Below are 24,333 nucleotides of genomic sequence, written 5' to 3'. Positions count from 1 at the left end.
GTGCAAACACCGTGGGTAAGCGAATATGTATGCTTTTGGTGCGTGGAGTACGTGGTGGTGGAAGCAAACAATTTGTGATGTTGGCGAGCACCATGGAAACTGTTGCGTGAGGAAGCAAAGGATCAAAAGATAGAGGGGGAGGGAGAGATTGGGAAGGAGGAGGAAGGTAGGGGTGGGTAGGGAGGGAGAGGAGAGGGAGAGAGGAAGGAGGAGGGAGAAGGGAGGAGGTGGAGAGAACAAAGTATTTTTTGCTTTTTGGGGGAAAAGATTCTTGAAAAAATGGACTTTCTAGGGTTGTGGGTTAAAAAAAGGGTCAAAATATGTTTCTTGGATATGTATATATGTTGGGAGGGAGTTTTAAGTAAAAAATAAGTAAAAATGAGCTTTTTTAAAAAGTCAAATTTTGACTCTTAGTGACCCACGTTTTTGCTGATGTGGTCACACCCCTATACTTCCTTCACTTTAAAAAATCTAGAGAGAGAAAGTAATCCCTTAGGTCCACATCCTATATTTGTCTTAAAAAAAAGGCTAGAAAAGCCTACTCAAAACTACCTTCTTCAATGCCCTTTTTCCCTTAACCCCACACAACATTAGCCTTAATCCCTAAAAAATAGGATTCCCTACAAGGACCCATGCAAGGTCCATATTTCTCCTAATGTAGCAGGGAATGAGGGTAGGGAAGAGGAAGAAGAAACATTTCATAGGAGAAATAATTAACTCTTCACTTATCATAACTCTTCTTGCTAGCATACATAATAGCCTAATAATGAAGAAGAAGGAGATGGCAAGCTTAAGCATTGAAGCATGGCTCTTGGTTGGATTTTCACTCCATACCCAAAACTGTTGGTGTAGGCTCTCAACTTCTCAAGGAGCTTGGAGAAGGAGATTGAGCTCTTGCACTTTGCACATTGCATAATGAGAGTGTGTGTGAGCGTGTATGGGAGTGTATAACCCCTAAGAAACCCCCTATCTTGCTTTGGTCGCCTCCCCCTTGTAGCTCATGCTTGAAGCTCATTGGACCCCTCCAAGCCTAGCCAATCATAAGCAAGAGTCATACCAAGTAACAAGGGCAACCTTGGGACAAGTGTCCCCCTTTCCCCTTTGAGAGAGAGGACTTGACAAATGAAAAATCAACTAGTCAAATCTCCTAAATTATCATTGGATCCCTTGGATGGCCAACGAATAGGCTTCAGGCACACTATGAGGGCTACATGAGGAGGAACTTGACAAGTGTCCCCTTTGCTTTCTTTGTACTAGGCATGCCTTGTGCAAGTGTGTGTGTGTGTTCTCTCTCATCCCACCATATGTAGGGATCGCCCCCTACTTGCAGGGATTAGATATTTTACTTTTGACACCTCAAGCCCCTCAAGACTAGGCCCAGTTCCCACCACAAGCTTGGGCTGAGCCCTGCTCACCTCAAGTACATCCCTAGCATCTCAAGCATGTCAAGCACCTCAAGCATCTCAATCATCAAGCACCTCAAGCATCTCAAGCACCTCAGTCATCAAGCACCTCAAGCACCTTAAGCACCTTAAGCTTGGGCCGGGTTCCCACCTCAAGCACCTCAAGCTTGGACCGGGTTCCCACCTCAAGCTCATCCCTAGCTTACCTAAGGTCAAAGGACTTTTACACTTACTATTGGAGGTCTTCAATGAAGCTAACCCTAAGGTCTTACGCTCCATTGGTTAGCCTTTCTCTTTAATAGACCGTCTCTCATTTGGGCCCCCTTTACCATTGACCCCGTCCCGTGTCTATAAGCACATGTCAATATCTTAACCCTTGTTCTCGTTTAATCTCCCACATTAAGTGATCAGTTTAATATGAGAAAATCATTTGGGCTGGTTAGATATTAGATTTAATGACACCTCTTCACTCCACCTTGGAGCCATTTCAATGTTAGACAATATGAATCTACTTGGCACTTGGATTGATTTGTTTTCTGTGATTTTATTTGGCTGCATTAATCCCTTATGTGTGGAGAATTTTCAAAATTATTTTGGGTAGTTTTTCTTTTAAAAGCTATTTTTTTGTAATTTTTGTATTAATTTTTATTGAATTCTATAAAAATTTGATATCTTATAATCTTTACGAGCTGTTTTGATCATGTATTTACGGCTTGATTTCGAGCGCATTTAGGCTTTTGTTTGCCAAATTTTGAGCGTTTTACTATTTCGAGGGGTCGGGTCGATGATTTTGTCGAATCTAGCATTTTCGATAAAAATTGCTATTTATGGTGTGCTTTTGCGTGTCGAAAGTGTTCTATTGTGATTCCTAATGATTTTTTAAGATTTCTAAATTTTTTTTGGATTTTTTGGATTTTCGGGTGATTTTTAGCATTTCGGCTTAATTTTGGCAGTTTTGGACGTTTCAAAATTTAAAAGAAAACATTTCTCGAACTTCGACGCCGTTCTTTTCCCACTTTGCCTTGCGGAGCATAAACTTTCCTCGTCGGGGATAGTTTCCATCGACATTAAAATACTCTTCTTCTTCTCTCTCCGGTTGAACCCACCCCAACACACACTCCTCTCTCTCTTCTCTTACTCTCTCTCCTCCCCAACCCCAATCACGATTATTTTTCCCCTCTTACTAACTCCCCCTCACTCTCTCTCTAACTCCCTCTCTCTCCTCGCTGACCCTCTCTCTCTCCCTTTTGTCTCGTAGCACACACACACACCTTCCCCCCTTTTTGTTGTGTACACCCCCTGTCCGCTGACTGCGTTGACAACGCGTGCACGCCTCTTTCTCTCACTCTTTTTCGTTGACTGCAGCAACATGGATCATGGATCATGAGCTCAGGCTACGCCGTCCCTTTCTTGTCGGTGCTGAGCGCCCAAACCCAGCAATCAGCGCACTGTCGCATATTCTCTCTCTCTCTCTCTCTCTCTCTCTCTCTCTCTCTCTCTCTCTCTCTCTCTCTCTCTCTCTCTCTCTCTCTCTCTCTCTCTCTCTCTCTCTCTCTCTCTCTCTCTCTCTCTCTCTCTCTCTCTCTCTCCTTGTCACATGTTGTCAACACACACCGTCACACTCTCTCTCACTAATTTTCTCCGTTGGGCGTCCGAGGCCTGTGAGCCGTACCCACTCGTTCTCTCTCTTCTGTGGCCTGCCGCTCTGCACGTCTCGTGCCCCGCATTCAGCGCCATCACGGCCTTCAACCCCGCCGGGAGTCAACCTGTCCACTGTCAGTGCTATCAACAACGCCAGCCAGTTAGATTAGTTGGGTTAGTTACATTAGTTTAGTTAGGTTAAGTTTATTAAAAATAAAAAAACAAAAACAAAAACAATAAAAAGGTTTTCAAAAAATAAAAAAAGGGTTTTGAAAAACTCACATAAAACCCCATTTAAAAATAAAAAATAAAACAAAGGAATATAGGGTTTTAAAAATTAAATAAATAATAAAAAAACAATTAAAAAATCCAAAAATTCAATAAAAATATAAAAACAAGATTAGAAAATTACAAAAAAATTTATAAAAAAGAAAAAACTCTTAAAATATCAAAAAAAGGATTTAAAAATTACAAAAAATAGAAAAATCTCATAAAAAATCATTAAAAATCCAAAAATTCACAAATAAATCATAAAAAATAAAGAAAACTCAAAGACAAATCATAAAAATTGTAGAAAATTCATATTAGGTCATAGAAAATTATAAAAAGTAAAAAGTAGACAAAAAAAACAATAAACCATAAAACCTTCAAAAATACCAAAAAACTAACAGAATTCACAAAAAATTTACAAAACTCACAAAAAATTCCTTTTTAAATCAAAACTTTTCCAAGAAAATAGAAAATTCAAAATTAAAAGAAAAGGGGGATGAAAAAACAAATAAAAAATCAAAAGCCAAAAAGCACGGCTGGTGAAGTGCACCGCAAAGCGAGCAAAAGTCGTTGAAAGAGGCAGAAAAGCAGAAAACATACCGCCAGGAGAATCATACACCACAAATTGAGCAAACCGTGCAAAAGCGAGCAAGTTGAAAAAAGAAAAGTCTGAAAAATTACACATCGCAAAGCGAACCAGATTAGCAGAGGAACAACTGAAAACGTCAACTCAAAGCCGTTTGAGGGGCAGACAAATTTCAAAATTTTGCATGCGAGAAACGGGCAGGTGCAAGTAATTGCATTGCAAATTAGCTTCCAGTTGGACAAACAAGGACCACTCACATGTGATAGTAGATTAGGCTAGTACGAGCAACAGAAATTCTGCTAATCAATACCAAAATCTGTTAGGAGTCAGTTTTTACAGAACTAGCCATCATGGACTCAAGTCGAGCCGAGAATTCAAGTACAGCAGCGAAAGCTAGTAGTAGTGGCAATAAATGCACAAGTACAACAGAGCAAATTCTACAGCTATATGGCTACAATGGGGATAATTTTTTGTACACAGATTCAGAAGGCCATAGATACTTGATGAGAAATAAAAGTAGCACGGGAGCCAAGATCCTATCGACCAGAGTAAAACCAGATTCGAAAAAATCTGAGATATTCACAGACTTCAGTGGAGCTAGGTATTGCAAGCTTAAAGATGAAGAGCGGATAGAAATGAAAAAAATTAACCCAAGTGTTTATCCACAAATCTGTACGAGCCAGCAAAACATATAGTTGGTTCATATGCAATCAAGGTCATTTACATGGATTATAGTGATTAGATCTATAGTCAAGAACCAGAATCATAAGATTCAACAGATCAGCCAATAGACGCAAGTCTAATTGGGGATCCAAGCCAAAGACGGTACAAAGGTCAAGTGGAGCAGTCTACAGCTTGATGCTCAGTGTTTTAAAAGAAGATGCCGACAATTTGGCAAACATAGAAATAGAATCTTCTCAAGTAGAGCTTGACATGACAAAACTAGCTGAAATACCACTAGTCATGGCGTATTGCTCAGATTGTGAACGAAAAGGTGGACATTTTTCTGAAGATTTTTCAAGAAATCCATACAACAGGGACACATCAATTACCAAGCAAGGTATAGAGAAAATTGGAAATGTGAATCTCGATGTAAGTGCATCTAACTTGTCACTTTTAATGCAATCGAATTATTCTGCATTACCATTAGAAGCACCAGTACAAACACTGCAAGTTCAAAATCAGCATAAAATGCACAAACACCTAAAAAGCTTAAAATTGATTCTTTAAACAACAAATTCCTGCATGAATTTGGTCAAGATGTCGCGATATCACTGAAGGTTGAAAAGAATGTTAGGTTTGCAAATGATTTTGCATCCATTGCCACAAGTGTGCAATCATTCACGAGTCTAAGGGACACATCAAACAGAATGATGTTAGCATTGTATGGAACCCATAGTTCATATGCACACTATGTAGACCAAAAAGGGCAACCGTACAAAAAGGATCAGCCAGTGTTTGAATGGCCCACATACCAACCCATAGAAGTGTGTCCAATAATAGATTATAAAGGATGGTCCATTTGAGAGGAAAGAATCTATTATAGCCCGTCCTCTCTAGAGCTGAAGGATATTACACGAGTGAACCCAAAAATCTGTTCAGAGCCAAACTCTCCTCCATCGAAAATCAAGCTTCGATGTTGTAACCCAATGAGCATATACTTTGACCAAAATAGTCATAGATATAGACAAGAGCATCTATGATGCCTTGGGTCCTGAAACCACAGAACCTCATATCATAGGAGACCCATGGGATAGACAATATAATGGAAAATATAATGCTATCTACAGCTTGACTTGGGGATTATTTTGTCATGTTTCACGAAGATACATAGGAAACTATGCATAATGTTTACAAATGCCAACCATCAACATTGCTACCCAATGTGTACCTTCAGAGTCCCAAAAGGTGAGACTAAACCAGATCCAAACAATTTTGAACTCTTACAATGAAGGAGGCTATAGTGATCACTCTAGGAAGGGATGAGCTGTAAATCCATCAAGCTCAGCTTATGTATCAGGAAATGCTTCACCAATTAGAAGCCCTAGAGAATTTAACCAGCAGACCTCTTCAAAGCAGAAACCATTGAAATATCATATGGTTGTTTGAAGTTTCCAAGTGACCCAGGTTCCCTTAGAATCTGCAAACAATTGCTTCTATGAAGATCATCAAGGACAAAAGTTTCAGCTGATCTCCACAAATCAAAGTCAAAAACTGACAAATCCAATAATATTCAAACAGTTACATATGAACAAGCTCAGATATGCGTATCAAGATGCACATGGTAATGAATATCAGCAGGATCAAGACCTTGTACAAACCCCTATCGATGGCCCGACTGAAGTCAAAGACTATCTGAAGATGATGCAAAGCCTCAAGTTGCCAGAACAGGTGACAGAAAAGTCAAAATCAATGAAAGCTAAAGTCTAGAAGGATACACAAAGGTCACCACCAAAATCTCCTCCAAAGAGAGAGATTACGCCAAAAAGTACAGTGGATCTATTAAGATCAAGAGGTACTCAGATGCTGGTAGCATGGTAAGAAAAATTGTGGTAATGGTGAGTCAATGTACATAGCATAAATAACACACACCTAAGTATAAATATTTAAGTGAATACCAAAATAATTATGAAAAATCCTTATATTTAGGCCCTATATACAATGAAATATTTACACACAAAGAGGCCATAATATACCTTTTTTTTTAAATTTTTAAATTTTTTTTTGGCTCAACTAGCCCAGTGACTAGCTAATTGAGGGTTTTTAAGAAAATATGGAGAAAGTCCCCTAACTCACACAAGCCTATGTACAGTGAAATGGTAGGGATAACCAAAATTTTTGAGTGATTTGATAGGGTGAGGTAGCTTACTATGGCAATTATGGAAATCCGAAAAATGGCTATCATTAGCCCCCCCCTTAGATAATGGTACATTCATGTACCATTTATCCGATCATACAACATGTAGATTGTGTAACGTTTGTCTTTGTCTGCTCTCATCTTTGAAGAACCTTTGTTGTATGATTAAAAAACCTTGTGTGATATGAAAGGTTCTCAAAGCCAATAGCAGGATGTAATGAAGTGACTGAGTAAACCTCCTCCATTGAGAAAGTTTCCATAAGCACCCCCCAGGATCAAAGATCTTGAAATATCTTTCCCAAAGAGAGATGTATGGTATGGAATCACTTACTGATTTCGGTTGAAGAAGCTTGTAGATTTTATTGTTGTCCATCATTGCATCTATCACTATGAATGTGATATAAAAGATTGGTTGCTCTTCCTCCTGTGTAAAGTTGATGTATCTGCTACGATCTTCAAGAGCTTGTATGAGAAAACTCTTGAGCTGTAGCTCATAAAATTCATTCAACCTGGGTAGGCTCATCAAGTCAAAAATTCTATGACCTTCATGTTTTAGGAAAGCTTGATCCATGCTTCCAGCTGCTATTGGAAGATATTGAAAATAGTTTACCACATAAGTAGATAATAGATGAAGGTTTCTATTGCTTCCAACACATTGTAAGAGAATAGATTTTGGTACTGATTGATGAAATATCCACATGTAGCAATCAAAAAGTTTTTCATCTATGATGAAGACTAGAAGCATCACAATGTGCGACCTCCATACACCAAAGAACCAAATGAAGAAGGTTTGAAAACATCCGTTCATCACCAAGTATTCATGTCCTCTTCCACTTAAGAAGGTATGGTGTCCCCGATGAAAGGTATATGTGAAGAGAGGAGAAGTTGAATTTGAAGAGGTGAAACCCAATGTGAAGATGATTGGGGCTTCAAAAGTTTGGATTTTCTTGCTAAGAGATTGTCACATGAATGAAGAGCCACCCACTAAAACACCATTGGAGAGAATGATACCCTTCTGACAGTTCCCTTTTATGATTTTTTTTTATACTACTCTCCCATGTTCTTCATCCCCTTCTAAGCCCCCCCTTTGGCAAGGTTGTAAATCCTCACATTGTACCACCTCAAAGGTTGATGGATTACTGTTTGATTTTGTGAAAACTTTGGCTTTTTGCATGATAGGTTTCTCCATGCTTAATATACATGGGTCATACCAATGCTTTTCAACATCCTCAAACACTTCTTGAAGATTATCCTCACATGGATTCAACTCACACTCTTCTACTTTGTTTTGGAGTTGGCATTCCATGTACACAATCATCTCTTTATGATCAATGTGGTCTATGATCTCCCCACCTATGATTTCATCTTCTTCTTCACTCTCTTCTTTTAGACAAGATACTCTCAGAACATTCTGTAAGATCAAGGTTACCTTCAAGGTCTTCATTCTCCATAGAGTCATGTTGCACAAATGATTCGTCTGCTCGGACTAGAAATTGATCCTCCGCCAAAAGGTTGGATGTATCCCTTATTGAATCATCAATGCCATTTGAGATATCTTGTGTCGATTTTTTCATGCTTGTGATAAAGGTAGAAGAAAGAGATTCCACATTTGAATCTTGGCCACACACTTTAGCACTTGAATGATCAGTTGGCATGTAAGTAACTTCTTTAACATTTTTCGGAGTAGAAGGAGACAAGTATGGAAAAGGAGATGACTCCTTGATAGAAACACTTTCATGATGGTTGGTTCTTCCAGCATGATGGAAACCATTTTTGATGTAGAAGTACTTGTAAAACTTCCTTCGGGCAATAGTGACCACTTCTTCAAAGGTAGAGGGTCCACTACAAGTAACCTTAGTCTTTAGGAAAGGAGACAAACCCGAAATAAATTGCTCCATTTTTACATAATCTGGAAATGTAGAACTAAACTCACGTCCTCCCCATTGACGAGAAAAAATATCCTCATAAGCATAGTAGTCTTCACCATGTTGTTGAAGTCTCCCTAATGAAGCCGTGCTTTCTCCGTTGTTGGAAATTTAGAGAATCTAGTCTTCAAAGCTTTGGAAATTTGGGTATACCCATCTTCAATCTGAGAAGACATACTCCAAAACCATTGCTCAGCGTTGCCTCTAAGGCATAGCAATAGACAATCCCCTTTTTCAATGTCATCCCTTTTACCAAGGATACGACAAACCATTCTAAAATCAGCAAGAAAATCATCAACATCTTCTTCTAGATTTCCGAAGAAGATTGGGATATCATCAAAGGTATAGCGTGTCATAGTCTCTTAATGCTAAAACCACACAAAGATTAGTTCCAAACAATTATTTTCTCTCATGACATACACTAACTACACAAAGTTTTGAAAGGTCTTTCAACATGAATTCTAGATTCTTATGTGAAAATGTTTTTTTTCCTTTCTTATGTTATGCTAATCCAAACCATATTCTAGATCAATTTTTGTTGCCTTGAAATTAAACTCGGCCATACAAGTTTTCATGATTCATATAATCTACTTGATTATGTTAAAATTCAAGCATTCATGCAATACAACAACAATAAGCATAAAGTCATTCCTCAGTGGGGGCATCAATTTGAGGCTATCCGGGGCGGGCAACAAGAAGAGTGGCCTCTAAGCACCCTTCTAGGCTCCCGTGCTGCTCAATTGGGTTGGGGTTGGAAAAAACAACAAACACACACACAAACCCGCAACCTAACCCTACACAAATTTAGGGCACCACCTAGTTTTGGATGCGAACTAGGACACGTAGAGAGAGAAAGAGAGAGAGAGAGAGAGAGAGAGAGAGAGATAGTGCTCGGGCTGCTTTGTAATGTATCGGCCGTGATCAAGCAAACACAATTATATATGTAAGAAAGAGAGAGAAGGGGGAGGGGATGCTTGTTGCATTAATACCTTCTTACAAATCTGTCACACGACCAATCAAAGTGAGATTAGTATCTGTTCAACATAGCTTGAGTAAATTACACCACAACACATCACAAGAAAAGCCACCCCAATCACTGTCTTAAGGCCAGGGGAGTCCTCTCCACCCTGTTGCCTTCTTACAGTATGTGGAATTTATGGCTGACTTGATGACAACACCCGGAGACAAGCTATCAAGAACTTAAAAAACACCAAGACACTTACACATCATTGTTGTCCATTACTTTACGTTGGAAGAGAGACAAAGTATCCAAGCTTAGTCCAAATCCACCCTCCTTGATTCAGCAAATGTTGGGCTTACACTAGTAGGAGAAATGATAGATTTCCTACTCTCAATTGAATGATCACTCTCTCTTACAATGGCATAGAGTTCCCTTGCTAATCACCCCTAATACAACACATGTATATGCATAAGACAATGAGCTTCCACTCAAGAGCTCCTTCTAGAGAGGTTGAGCTTGGCTTCTCAAGCTATAGCATAGTGCTCTTGCTTATGGCTTCCCCCCTTTTGTGCTAGCCACACCCTCCTTTTATAGCAATTTTGAGGGCTAGGGTTACTCCTCTAACCATGGTTGGGTTAGATTTTCAACACTTATCTAATTTTTTTTGCTTGGAATTATCAAGAAGTTGGTGGGGATAGATGAAGAAGAGAGAGAGGAGAGAAGTGGAGGTGATAGGACTTTTCATAGTAGGTTAGTGTTAGTAAACTAGTAGAGTTAGTATTTTTATTGATTTACAAATGGAATTGGATATTTACAATGGGAGTATCCGTGTAGGGTACAAATAAGGAAGAAAAAACTCTTAATAGAAATTATGAATTTCTTACAATGTTGATGCTCCAAGTGTCTTGAGTAGGGTCAATTTTGACGCTTGTTGACGGTCCACTAGCTTTGACGGTACGTTTTTTCTCCACTCTTGACCTTCCTTGGGAGCCAAGGTAAGTGAACATGAGTAATCAATCACCATGATGCTGTCTTTCAAGAAAAGAGGCTGAATTTTGTGGTTTTTTTAATAGATATGGGTAATATATATGGATGAGAAAAAACGAGACTAGGTGGTCAATTTTGGAATGGAAGTGTGTGTAGGAGACATGAGTTCACCATGGTTTCTCTTATTCTTCAAGGTTGAGAAGAAGGTGATTAGGGTGCAGAGAGGAGTGGTGAGAGAGGTGGGGATGATGAGTGGAGAAGTGTGTGTGAAAGAGAAAAATGATAAAGTGGAAGAGGGAGTGTGGCTGTATAGCATGGGCAAACTAGGGTCCACCAATAAAATCATAGCTCACAGCTTGTAGCTCAAAAAATTATGAGAAAATTTGAGGTAAAAGCTCAGCCCATGAGCTACAACTTTTGTTTGTATCACCTTTTCAAATTCGGAGAGCATGTGACCTTTAAAAATTCAACAAAACCGACTATTTTTTTCCACTGCACAAAGTCCTTGTGAGGTCCTTCTTTGGATGATTCTTTTGAATACCTCCAAGAGTGAGCCTCCCATAGTGCATGCATGCATGCCACATACCCTTGACCTTATTTGGTAGGTCTATAATTGAAGATATTGTTGAGATCATGATATAAGTGAATAGTACAACTAAGAAAATCAAATATTGAGGGGTCTAAAAAAATATGTACATGTCAAATATAAGTAATATAGGTGGAAAAAAAATAAAGGGGTCAAAATAAATCTCTTTCATTATAAGTCTACCATAAAAAGATGAATATTTTTGGTGTTCTAATTTATGAGAGTAATAGAGAATAGATGTAGGAAGGAAAAAAATCACAATAGTGTAAAAATATACACATAAATAAAACTAGTTTTTTTGGATTTTTGTTGGGATGGAGTTACACCAAAAATAATAGAAGCTTGCATGAAATTATTTCTTTATGGAATATAGAGCATGGTAAGAAAAATTGTGGTAATGGTGAGTCAATGTACATAGCATAAATAACACACACCTAAGTATAAATATTTAAATAAATACCAAAATAATTATGAAAAATCCTTATATTTAGGCCCTATATACAATGAAATATTTACACACAAAGAGGCCATAATATACCTTTTTTTTAAATTTTAAATTTTGTTTTGGCTCAACTAGCCCAGTGACTAGCTAATTGAGGGTTTTTAAGAAAATATGGAGAAAGTCCCCTAACTCACACACGCCTATGTATAGTGAAATAGTAGGGATAACCAAAATGTTTGAGTGATTTGATAGGGTGAGGTAGCTTACTATGGCAATTATGGAAAGCTGAAAAACGGCTATCACTGTCTGTTGCATTGCAACCGTAGGTAAGAGCTCTACGCATTGACATAAACATTTCATGGTAATCCGTAGCTTTTGGCATTGCCGACCCGCGGCCTAATTTCATCATAGGTAGGAATTTAAGATTCAAAATCATAAAATAAGTATAGGCGGGGTATTGGGACATCATTGCTAAGCATTTAGAACATATAGTTTTGACTCCCACTTCGTTTTTGTGGGTCGCTATGTCTCGACCGCGAAGTTGAACCTTTCTCTTCAAGCTTTGCAGATTTCAAAATAATGTTCACTTCCTGGATCCCCTTCACAAGCTCATCCATGAATGAGTCCTCTAGCTTCGAAATCTTTTCCTTTATCCGCACAAGAACCTCTTCTTCCTTTTCTCCTACCTCTGCATTCATCCCAACCAACTTATCCAATCATTTTTGCATTTCACCACCATATTGACTGCTTCAATCACTTCTTTCCAATCTGATTTCAGTCCCAACTCCCCTGTGGGATCCTTGAGGAGATCCACTAAGCTTTTTTGCAATTTTGGATATGTAGCCTGCAAAAAAAGTTCTACTTTCTCTGAATTAAGAGAGCAGCCCGCTCGGTTGCAAACAATTGGGCAAATCTCTTTTCAAATTCTCTTAACAATTCAAGAGCAGATAGCCCCTTATTATGTTGCTGCACCGACTTCAAAAAACTCTTCTATATAACGTGCTCCTTATTCTCAAGAAAATATTCATCCTTGAGAGCTTGTTTAAACATTGCCCACGTAGCACCATGTGTAGTTCTGAGCTCCTCAATCTGTGCATGTAATTCATGCACGACAACGAGTAAAAATTTCTCCATTGTAGCATGCTCCTCTACTCCCTTGTCTTCCATAACCTATTCGTAGACTTTGCAAAATTATAAAATGTCACGACCTTCAAAGCACCCCGATCACTGCTTGTTTGGCTTCGTAGATTAGAGCTTTAATTTCTTTTTCCAAACTTTGAGTCATGATCTGCTAATGGTGTAGATGTTGTTGATGCATAATTGTAGCAAATTGTTGCATTAACTGTTGCATACCATTATCTTGGCTTGCCGACACCGCTGCTTCCGTCTACCCCGGTCTTGTTTCATGTTGGGTTCACCAAATTGTCGGAGTGCGTGCATCTCCGGGGGTTGATCGGGAAAGCGTCGGGCTTCTGGCTGTAGACAGGTAGTCAATCAAGGTGAAAAACCAAGGGAAATAATTACAGTTAGCATCAGTTTTAGTGTTAGTAAGACGATTTAGGGATGCTCGAAGAGAAGTTAAGGAGTATTAACATAGTCCAAAACAAGATTAACGGCTAAGAACAAATCGAATCAAGATATCGGTACTAATTTGTCACTAGAAATTCAAAGATGCCTCCATTAAAATTGATAACTAAAAACCCTTCGATATAAATCAGTTGTATACGCGGACGTTGGTATGCCTGTTGATTTGCAAACCCCTATTGAGATAGCCTAACCCTGATGGAAACAATCCGCAGACACCTTTTCTTTAGTTCGCTCAAAATCAAACTCCTGCTTTGTTTAGCCCTTTTAGAGCACCTTTTCTTTGCTTCAACGGACAGAACTTGAGCTTTGATGCCCAACCTCCTTCCCTTCTGTGTTGATGTTCCCTTGAGTCCTAGTTGTCAAGAGAGAGATGTATGCTTCTCCCTTGCTTAGCTCTGAGAAGGAGAGAGAGATCTCCCTCCTTGCTCACCTTAAAAAAAAACAAAAATACACTTCCACTTTCTCCCTTTTTCTCTCCTCTTTCCCCTCCAAGAAACCCTCCTTAAACTCCTAATGTCTTCTTCCCCAAAAACAAGCTCTTCATTGCCACAAACAAAATTGCCTACCAAACTTGCAAAAAATTACCTTTTTGGGCGCGTGAGAGTTCTCTCTATTGCTGGGGTTGACTCCATTTTTTGGCTCCTTTTTTGCATGTGTGAGCTCTCCCTTCTATTTTTGAAATGCCTTGGTCATCAAGTTAGGTGGGGACTGACTCGTGAGGGCCCCCTGGGTATTGTCATTGCGGCATGACATCCTCAATAAGAAGCACCCCTTCAATAAAAGGGTGTGGCCCTTGAGGGACTTGTATGAAACCCAAGCCGGATGCCACATTAGCATTGGCGATGCCCGCATCAACAAGACGGCGGCGATGCCATATCCAGAGAGCTCCAAGGGTGCACCTCTCTCACCTTGATGCCCATTTAGTGTGTACATTGCAGGCCATATACCCCTCACCTCAGCTCCTCAATCATGCATGTGGGTTTAAGCGCAGACACGTGGCCTCCCTTCATCGACTGGCCCTTTGAGCTCCAAAAATTACACCAAAAAAACTTAACAAAACCCCTTTGCCCTCCTTCTAAGCTTTGCTGATTCTTGCACTGGGATCCGTTAATTCTCTAGCCTCAAATCCATGCCTGTAGATGCTATTTTTTGACCACAACTTGTACAAGCCCCCTTGTATTTTGAACTTTTTGGGCCTGTCAACCATCAGTCCACAAACCTGCAAAAACATCTGGCACCGCACCATCGTCATCTAGCATCAACTTTAACGAGCCATATCTCATCATCTAGGCATCCAATCGAGGAGCTGCCACTTCTTGCTTACACACCACAATGAATACCATGCTCCAAAAGCCCTTTGAGGCCCAAAAAACACTTGATGGCATGGAGGAATCCCAAACTCCAAGAGAACTGTTTCGAGCTATGATAAAATTGAGCGAGTTAATGAGAGGCGCTTTATCAAAACACACACAGCCGAGAGTTCCTGTAAGTCACTCATTTATATAAGTCACTTATTTCTTTACTTGAGAGACTAAATAAATTGATGGTTAACTTTAAGAGTGGATATGCTAAGCAAGACGTAGGTGTTAGCAAGCCTGACCTTGGATAACTCTTGAGCTTGTTCTTTCTTGTGTTTTTGCTAGCAACCAAAAGAAACCTCTAGCTTTTCCATTGTCCAAAGGAATTTTGTAAGTTTGTGAAAATAAATATTCTGTAACACTAGTCTAACATTGCCGACATGCTATCTGGAGGCCTTCTTGTGCATCAACGCTCGACCCCCCCCCCCCAACTTTTGCACTATATTTGAGTATTTTTGAACTCTTTGCTCATGTGGAAACATTACAGCTGATTATCATGAATATTTTAGGGTGTTGTGAATTGAAACCGTCACCTATTTGTTGCTATTTGTTGACGAGTATCAATATCCTTGTTGAGTTTTATTTAGCTTTTATGAGGAATCTATCAAGATTCCAAAGACAAAATTAAAGGTCGACTACAAACAAGAAGTTTGTGTTGCATTGACTATTGTATGCTTGTCCCTCCGCCTTTCTTAAAAAGGAGAGTCTCAATAAAATCCATTAAGATTTTGTTTCCCACTTGTTCTAATCACACTCCCTCCCTCTCTCTAGAAGACTCTAGAGTCCAAAACCTCTGTTTGCATCCGAAAGACCTCTCTCTCTCTCTCTCTCTCTCACTGTGAAACACATATTTGATGACTCTATGGAAATTCATGTGCTGTAGCCTGCACACAAAAAGATCCTGCTCCTTCTCAGCAAGACTGTCTGCCACCAAATCCACATCGAGTCGTGCCATCACCATCCTCAAGTACAAAGATTGTTGGGCGTGAGCTATAACAATTTTTTCTTTTGAGAGGAAACTCTCTCTCTCTCTCTCTCTCTCTCTCTAAGTTTGGTTCTAGAAAACCTATAATGAGTAGGTGGTGGGAAGTATTTCCACCCAACTCTTAACAGTGTGTGACCTTACTCAAAAGGTAGGGCAAGATTGTTGTCGTGCGTCATGTTCACCAAAAACATTTTTAGCAACCAATGCAAAAAAGGAGAGCATTGAAAATCTCTCAATTTTTAGTAAAAATTTATGGGTTTTTACTGATTTTTACACTAAAATCCTCCAAAATTTAGTCAATTTCCATCAAGGTGACCCTCCAAACTAGCCAATAATTTTTAATTTTTTGTCCTTAAAAATTACACCAAAGATTGGTTTTCTATGAACATTAGTTGTTGAAATAACACAATGAGGCCTTGTTAGTCGTAGGCTACTATTATTGAAAGATAGGGTGAGATTCAAGATTTTTAATCAGAAATTTTTATTAATAATAGAAACATTCATTCCGTCCAACTTTTGCTTTCTCTCTTTGTATAGTAAAAAAAATATCCCTCAAAAGGGATGCACGGATAGATACGCTTTTAGGGATTTTTTTTCTCTATAGCACATTGCTAGCTTTGAAAAAGAAAAATCTATTCACTTTTCCTTTAGTTCAAAGAGAGAGTAAAAAAAAACCTATTCACTTTTGAACTTGATATGATATGATATGTCACTCTAATCTTTTTTCCATTTCTTTTTGTAGGAATCTCCGTAGATGCTTTTGTGAAAGTTTGCACGAAAGCTAAACTAAAGGGTGTGGGGAGGGGCAGGGCACGTGGAGGAGATAGAGAGAGATTTTCAAAAGAGGGAATTTTTTCTGAGGGTAGAGAATTGAGAGGTTGTGGCGCGTGTGTCAGCGCAAGATATTTGCAGGCAGAGATAGGGGCGATGCATGAGCGGTATGCATGGGGATTTTGTTGCATCCATGCTATCAGGGTGATAAGACAGAGAGAGTCGACTCCGGATATTGGAGGCATTGCAAATATGTCTGGTCACAAGGGTGTATGTGTGTCAATTATAGGCCAAGCCGAGGTAGACAACCATTGTGTAAACCAAGGGATGCACGTGCAGTATGGGAGCCTTGCCGTTGTAGGCAATGACATCCGTTGTGCATGGTGCGATGTTCGTCCCATTGCATTGCAAGACAAGCACGAGGAGTAGTGGGCTGCTCATCGGCAACACGACACAGAGAGGTAAGAGAACGAACTGCTAGCATGTCTACGGAGCAAAATTATCCTCTCTCTCTCTCTCTCTCTCTCTCTCTCTCTCTCTCTGAGCGCCTCCTGTTCTAAGTGCTGTCAAGCCTAGTAGTGTGCTCTCCCTCGCAAAAGACATGTGTGGTCTCCTTTCGTGCATGCACAACAAGTGTGGGCGGAGGGGCAATCCATGGTGATTCGAAAGAGCGGGGGCCAGAGTTCGATCCTAGTGATAGACACAGGGAGTGCAGGGAGTGGAGATAGCACCGATGCACGAACTGTACCAAAGCTCGAGGTGATGGGGAGGGTGGGAACCTTGCTGAGCATAAACTTTTTAGTGGTTTTGGGAAGCAAGTGGGTAATCTTAGAAAGAAATTAATGGGGAGGTATGAAAATAGACCCAGAATGTAATGTAATACCTCACTATAAAAGACAAAGCTTCAAACAAAAATCACTTTTGAATTCACTCAAAAAGACAAAGTTTCAACAAAAGAAAAGCCTCCTAAAGGATCCGCGCTGGCGCAGATCCTTTAGGAGGCTCTTTTTCTAAACTTTAGACTTTGTCTTTTACTGAGTTCAAATGTGAATTTTTCTAAAAACCTCTTAGGTTATTATTCACGTTATTCCACTATTATTGCCCCCCCCGCCCCCCCCCCCCAAAAACACAAAACACACTAATTAATGGGTTTCATAAAAACAACGTTTTGAGGACCTATTCGACCTAGTTCCAAAATTGGGGAAACATACTCGGTCTACTTTCGCAAAAGTCTATTAAATTGTCATCGAGATTCTGACGGATTCAGTCAAATTCTAAAGCAAAAGAGCTCATAATCCCTGTTCAGGTGTACCCACCTCCACAGTTTGACCCTCCCCCCTAGACATGTTTTGTGAATCTTTGTGTTTCATGCCTTTGCGTGCCTTGGCTTGCAAAACAGACCTGAGGTCAGAGAGAGAGAGAGAGAGAGAGAGAGAGAGAGAGAGAGAGAAGAGAGAGAGCAACAGACCTGAGGTCAGAGAGAGAGAGAGAGAAGAGAGAGAGCAACAGAAGGAGCACGACTTTGCTACCCTACCTGTTATCCCCTTTCCTTTGATGACCAAAAGATTTGCGTTCGCAGCTCGTCCTTCTACCGTTTCTCCATACAGCCTAGCTAAGGTCCGCAAGCAGCCTCTTGGATGAGGAGTCGACCATGGAGGTGCCCCAGCTGCACCGAGCACAACACTCAAGCACGCACGAACAGAGCTCCAAATTCACAAAAGTATTAATTTGATGGGCAGATGCTTCACCATGAAAAAAAAACGAGGCCAGCACGCTCCATCTCTTTGTTGCTCACCCCTGCCATATCTCATGGACATGATGCAGATGGCAAGGCCAGAGTCTCTCTCTCTCTCTCTCTATATATATATATATATATTTATTTATTTATTTATATTTATATATAGTTACTACACTCTGGGAGCATCGTTGCCATGCCAATTGCAGCCCTCATCCCCCTTTCTTCCTCAGTAGTCTGTGAGTTTGCCCTATATCGATAGGGCTACTCTCCAGGATAATGCAGTTGTCTTCCTTGATCTGCATAACCACCCACACAATGGGTGTCTGGCATGATCTACAATTGCAGGAAGCCCTACCACATCCTATCTCTTCCAAGCCCATTACGGACAACACTACAAAAGGCGAGGGGGGGGAAGAGAGAGAGAGAGAGAGAGAGAGAGAGAGAGAGAGAGAGAGAGCAAGAATAGAAAAATACATTTTTCCTAACTAGCAAAAATAAGGGCAAACTTGGATTACTCCCAATTTTTAGGTCAAAATTTGAATATTTTGCCAATATGACACTAAAACTTGTGTAAATATCTCGCTTTTTTTTAAAGGCAAGCTCAAAATCTAGTCGAGATTCTACAATTTCAGCTAGTTATAATACATTGGAACCCGGTTTTTTTCTAACCTTGAGAGAGAGTCTCACTTATTTGTTTTAAATGTCTAAACACATCGAAGAGTTTCAAAAAAAAAGTTCATTCACTTTTGTATTTTGAAATGACTTCACATCCCTTGTCACACTAGAGCGCTTGCCCCACCCTCCTTTTGCAGATGGCCGTTAGTGCTACTGTCACATTGGACTTGAAAACAAAAACTTTGAATTTGTCTCAGCAAATGGGAGTAGCCCAGGTGGTTAAACCTCTGGCTTAGACCTTAGCCTACATTCACGAGCGCATGTGTAGTATGGGGGGGGGGGGGGGGGAGAGAGAGAGAGAGAGAGAGAGAGAGAGAGAGAGAGAGAGAGAGAGAGAGAGAGAGAGAGAGAGGAGCCCTGTCTTGTGCACTATGGTCAAAGAGAGAAGAGAATGCATTTGCAACAAGGGAGAGAGAGCGAGGAGATGCGAGAGGAGAGACAAAGAGCCTGCAGAATGTCTGTGCTCTACAGCTCTTGGAGTCAAAGACTCACGAGTCATGTCTCTTGAATGATGACGTGAAGACAAGAATCAACACAAATAGATCATTTCTCTATTAGGATTTGAAGGTGATTCTACATATGCTATAGAGAGAGAGAGAGAGAGAGAGAGAATATAGAAGAAAAATGTAAACATGGTCCCTAGGTGGCATGCCCCCCTCTGCTTCATCCTTGATGTTGAGGATGAATATGGGCCCATGCTATATAAATATTCGCTCGGATTTTGGTTTGCTCAGAAAATATCGCTCGGTGTATGGTAAGACTCGATGGCATGCCTCCCAAGGCGTCCCACAAAAACTGGAACAGAACTGACCCTTGGTGAGACTTCATCCTCGCTCTGATCACCAATCTGAAAAGACAAGCAAGCTGCATAAGTCAAGCACTACACACCCATAGGCTCGAGCTGGGCGGGACTATTTGGAATCACTTGACGCATCCATCTCATATCTGCAATCACTCCCAACTTCCATTAGGAAATTTCAGAGGTCATTTGGAGGGCCATATGAAGAGAGAGAAAAATAGAGCGCGTCCAATGAGCACGAAGGCTACGTTACGTAGGAAAGTACGTGGAAAGACTCAAAAAATAGGAAAATAGCATAAAACTTTCACGAATCTAGGATTGTAGCATCGTAATTTCCTTCCTTTTACCGAGCTTTTAGGTGCTTGCATGTGGTCCCACTTCTGATATTCTCTTATGGTCATTAACGTACTGGAGGGTGACCATTAAGCCTGCACAAGATATTGGAATTCTAAAACAATTTCCCTCCATTAGAATGCTTTCAAAGTGAATCTCCCTCCACTAAAGCTTTTCTCTGAGAGCTATGGCCTCCACGTCTTCTCGCCCAAGAAGCTCCAGGTGTTTACTGTCTCTCACACCAACAACCAACAACTGCACTTTGCCTAGAAGGCCAAGTAGTAGCATATCCTCAATTACAATATCAACTTCAATAAGTGCAGAGAACCAATGGGTTGGACAAAGGATAAACAAAGGTTCATGGGTCCTCATGCAACCAAGAAGACCCAAGAGGTCTAGTGGTATCAACGTTTACCGCTCAGCATGGAAGGCCAGAGTGTTGGATTTCAAAGTTGAAATCGGCAAAAGATTTGTAAAGGAAGTTCTTGTTCAGCATGTGTTTACCCATCGAGAGGTGATAGAAAACGGTGGAAATGTATCAGATATACATCAACCACGTTGCAATTGTAAGTACTCTTGACATGTGAACTTACTGATACTCTCATTATTACTTTTCTTATATATTTTGCAATGTTTCTCCCGCTTGTTATGAGCAATGTCTCCATTCTTCACATCTCAATTACATTAGATTTGTCATTTTTACTTATTGATACTCTTAGTTTAACTCTTCTTATATATATTGCAGATGTTTATCCCTCTTCTTATGAGCAATGGGAGCCTGTGGAGTGCATAATAGGCCTCTTCCATGTTGTTCATGCCCACATTGGTTCTCTACAGTATTCAAGGAGGAGCAGCAAAAGACTGGCTGATGAGGGAATATTTTTTTATGACCACTTCTACCAACTCAGCTCAGGGAATAAGAATGGCATGTTGGTGAAAGTGCCTCTACCAACCGATTGGAACACTGTGGACTGGCCAGTTCCCGAGGAAACAATGGTGGAGGCAATGCGAAGTAAGCTCTACAAGGATATACAGAGGTCTCTACGTAGCTCTATTCCCACCAAACTGGTTAGAATTGCAAACTTTTGTCCTGTTGCACTCTTCATAGAGTTGTTTCATAGCTACAACATCCGTGTTACGAAAACTATGTTCATGTGCAAGTCATTTCAGTAGTCATCCTGTGACAAACTTCTTGACAGAGGATGGTATGTAAAGGAAGAGATGCGAGGTCACGCTTGATACTCTAGTTGTCAAGTACATGATTGCAAGCCAATCACTGTTACTCTCGTTTTGGTATATGCGATCACAAATGCTCAATGGTAACTACATTCCTATGGACCAGGTTTCTGCAGGTTTGGAAGATAATCCTGCTGTGGATGTGGAAGTGATTGATAAAGAGCATGGCCTACTGTTGGTGGTTACAATAAGGGAGCTATGCAGTCTTCAGCATATGCGGCATGACATAATTGAAGAGTCAATGGACAGGGACCTATCAGATTTTTCCTTTTTCCTAGCTTGCCGTAAGGTGATGCGGCGAAGGGAAAAAGATATTTTGTGCAAAGAGTTGGATGGTCGGGTTGAAGTAGTGTCAATGTAACAGATATTCTTGTGAACCCAAGTGTATACAAATGACTTTCAATACATGAAGTTTATTGAGCTCATTTGTCAATTGGGCCCTGTGAAAAAGTGTGCTTGAAATACATTTCTTTACCATGTCAAATCTCTCTCTCTCTCTCTCTCTCTCAATGTTAGACAAGACAAAGACATGATAGAAGAGTCATCTTAATTCATTAGAAAGTACAAACTCGTCCGTGAACAATGGACTGAGATACAATTTCTGTAAGTATGGAATCAGAATGTCTTCAAGGTAAAAATCGAAGGAATGCCCCTCGAAAGAAGGTGGTGAGATAGTTGTTCCCGGCGGATTAGTTCTCCCTTTTCAGGAGTATCATCAATCAGTAGTGTATTAGTTGCATCAAAGGGTACACCGATTTGGCTAAACGGTTTGTACAAAAGAGGTAAGTGTGGTTTTTTAGGGTGGTAGTGGCCCTCAACGGTAACGCATTTTCTTTGATCATACAAAAAGGCAAAATCTGACGTGTGAGCGTCGCATACACTGCAAACTATTGTAACTAGTGGCGACAAGTTTTGCCTTTGCATTGAAGACCATATGGCAACTCTGAAGCGCGGAAGAAGAAACTGAATAAATTCCTTGATTCCTGGACGAACCACGACTCGACAAGTTCCCATCCGAAACGTTTGCAAATCCTCAAAGGGTTCTGTGTCACCGAGAGGCACGCGCATCAGCAGCAATCCATTGACGTCCAAGAAGATCAACCTCTGTAAAAGTTGACAAGTACATATAAGTAGTTAGAAGCTGAACATATTTTTCCATACTTGAATAGACATTACCGGAACAACCGTATCTACAGGTAGCAAGGGTCCATACTGGGTCTCTGTAGTGTTGATGTCGTTGTTGCTCTCCTCTGCTTTAGCTTCATCATTCACATCTTCATAGTCATCATTCACATCTTCATCAGGGGTCTCCCCCATGGCTCTTTCTGCCTCATTCAAGGTTTCCTCCAAGGTCTTTCCCTCTCCCTCGGTTGACCGGCTTGCCTCATACATCCTTGCCTGATCCATATCAGTTTGCTCATCCCTAGGCCTGCTTTCCTCATCCATATCCTTTTGCTATAGGCCTGCTTTCCTCATCTTGGGTTTCAGCCATAGGCTCTTTTGGCTCCTCCACTGGCTGACTTGGCTCTTTCATTGTCTCCTCTGGTTGTACACTAGCACCTTCCATATGCTCATTTGACCTTTCCTCATCCTCAGCTCTTTCATCTTCTGCTGATATGACCCCCTCGGCCCGTTGTGATTCCACTGTATCGGATGCAGGGGTTTGTCGTGGTGGCACGTCATGTATTGTTAGATCAATAGTGCGGTCATCCAAGCCGCTATCTTCAAGCTCTCTGGGGCTAGACATAGTAAGCAGGTGTTGTATTAAACTTACCCGGTATCTTTGCAAATAATCATATGTGTAGTTTTTTAAAGCACTCTGCAAAATTGAAAGACCACATGGTGAGAATTATTTTATAAACTAAACCAAAACTAATTGAATGCATTGCCAAATGGTTACCTTATTCATGAAAGGTTTTAATGCAGAGTAGCTTTGCAGGACATATTCTGCATGGAGAAGACATCTCCAGCCGCAAGAATTTCCATCGGTTTGATTTGGGACAGGTACATCTTTGATTGGGGCCTTGTATAGTTCATACCTTCCACATAGCTTGCCATAGGCAAGCAACAACCTCTTTATACAACTGCACAAAGCAATGTCAAGATGTTAGCATGAGGCTTCAAATTTACATGGATATCTATAAGAAACACTTTCTGATACAAAACACTTACAGCCTAATTTCAGGGTGGGTTCCTTTTATTGAATTGAACACCCACACTGCTGGTTGGTCAACATCAAGGCATATGAGACTCCAGTGATGGTTGTTCTCATATGGAAAGATGATGACAGTAACTTCCAGCATAGCACAGTGGAGAAACCAACTCTCAAAGGTCCCAGATGGACTGTTCTTTTGTCTAATAATCACTGACATTTGTGGATCAAGAAGAAACACCTCTATGTGGGTGTGCAGTGGGAGTTGACTTTTGATCAGGCTGCAGAGACTTTACCTGAGTTAGCAAACCTATTATCTGAGTTTTCAAAGCTAGCAAGATAGTAACACTTACTTAAGACAAGCATAGATAATTGTGTCTGAAATCTGAGCATCTGGATTCTGCAATAAATTAATGTCCACTTTTTCCAGAGCTAGCTTTCTGGCTCCATCTACAAATGGTATCTCTGCAAGCAAACCATCCTTCATTGAAAGTAGAGTTTCTTGATTGCTTGCCTCTATGGACAGGGTCACATTGCATTCTGTTTGCCTCTGGGACTCCACTGCTACTTTTGCTTTCTCCTTAAGCTCTGCTTCCCTCATGTCCTCTGTTTGGCGAGCAATAGTCTCTGCCCTTGCCCTTGTATTCACATCATGTGTGACATCTACAACTGTGAGTTGTGGCACTAGCTTAGGGGGGTATAACAAAATTTCCCTCATTTTCTTATCCCTGTAGACATTGGGGACCAGTAGTTTGTCATACCTCCACCTTATTCTTTTCAGTGTCTCACTATCTTTGTCCATTATAGTAACCCTGTGGGCATGGGCTGCAACAATGGTGATGTCACTGAAGTACTCCAGTAGGAAGTCCTCTGCTGCTTCTTGTAGAGCCATTAATGCCACCACCTTCCACCTTTTGGTGCCCCAGGTAGCTTCTTCACATATGGACCTCACCATCCTCTGAAAGGGCAGCTTTGGTATGCATAAATCTACACATTTCTGTGCCTTTCTGATTTCTCTGAAAAGTCCCATGCAGGTTTGTA

Source organism: Adiantum capillus-veneris, chromosome 24, assembly GCF_014529385.1.
Source record: "Adiantum capillus-veneris isolate H3 chromosome 24, ASM1452938v2, whole genome shotgun sequence".
NCBI classification, from domain to species: Eukaryota; Viridiplantae; Streptophyta; class Polypodiopsida; order Polypodiales; family Pteridaceae; genus Adiantum; species Adiantum capillus-veneris.
Note: the sequence above shows the minus strand (reverse complement) of the source record.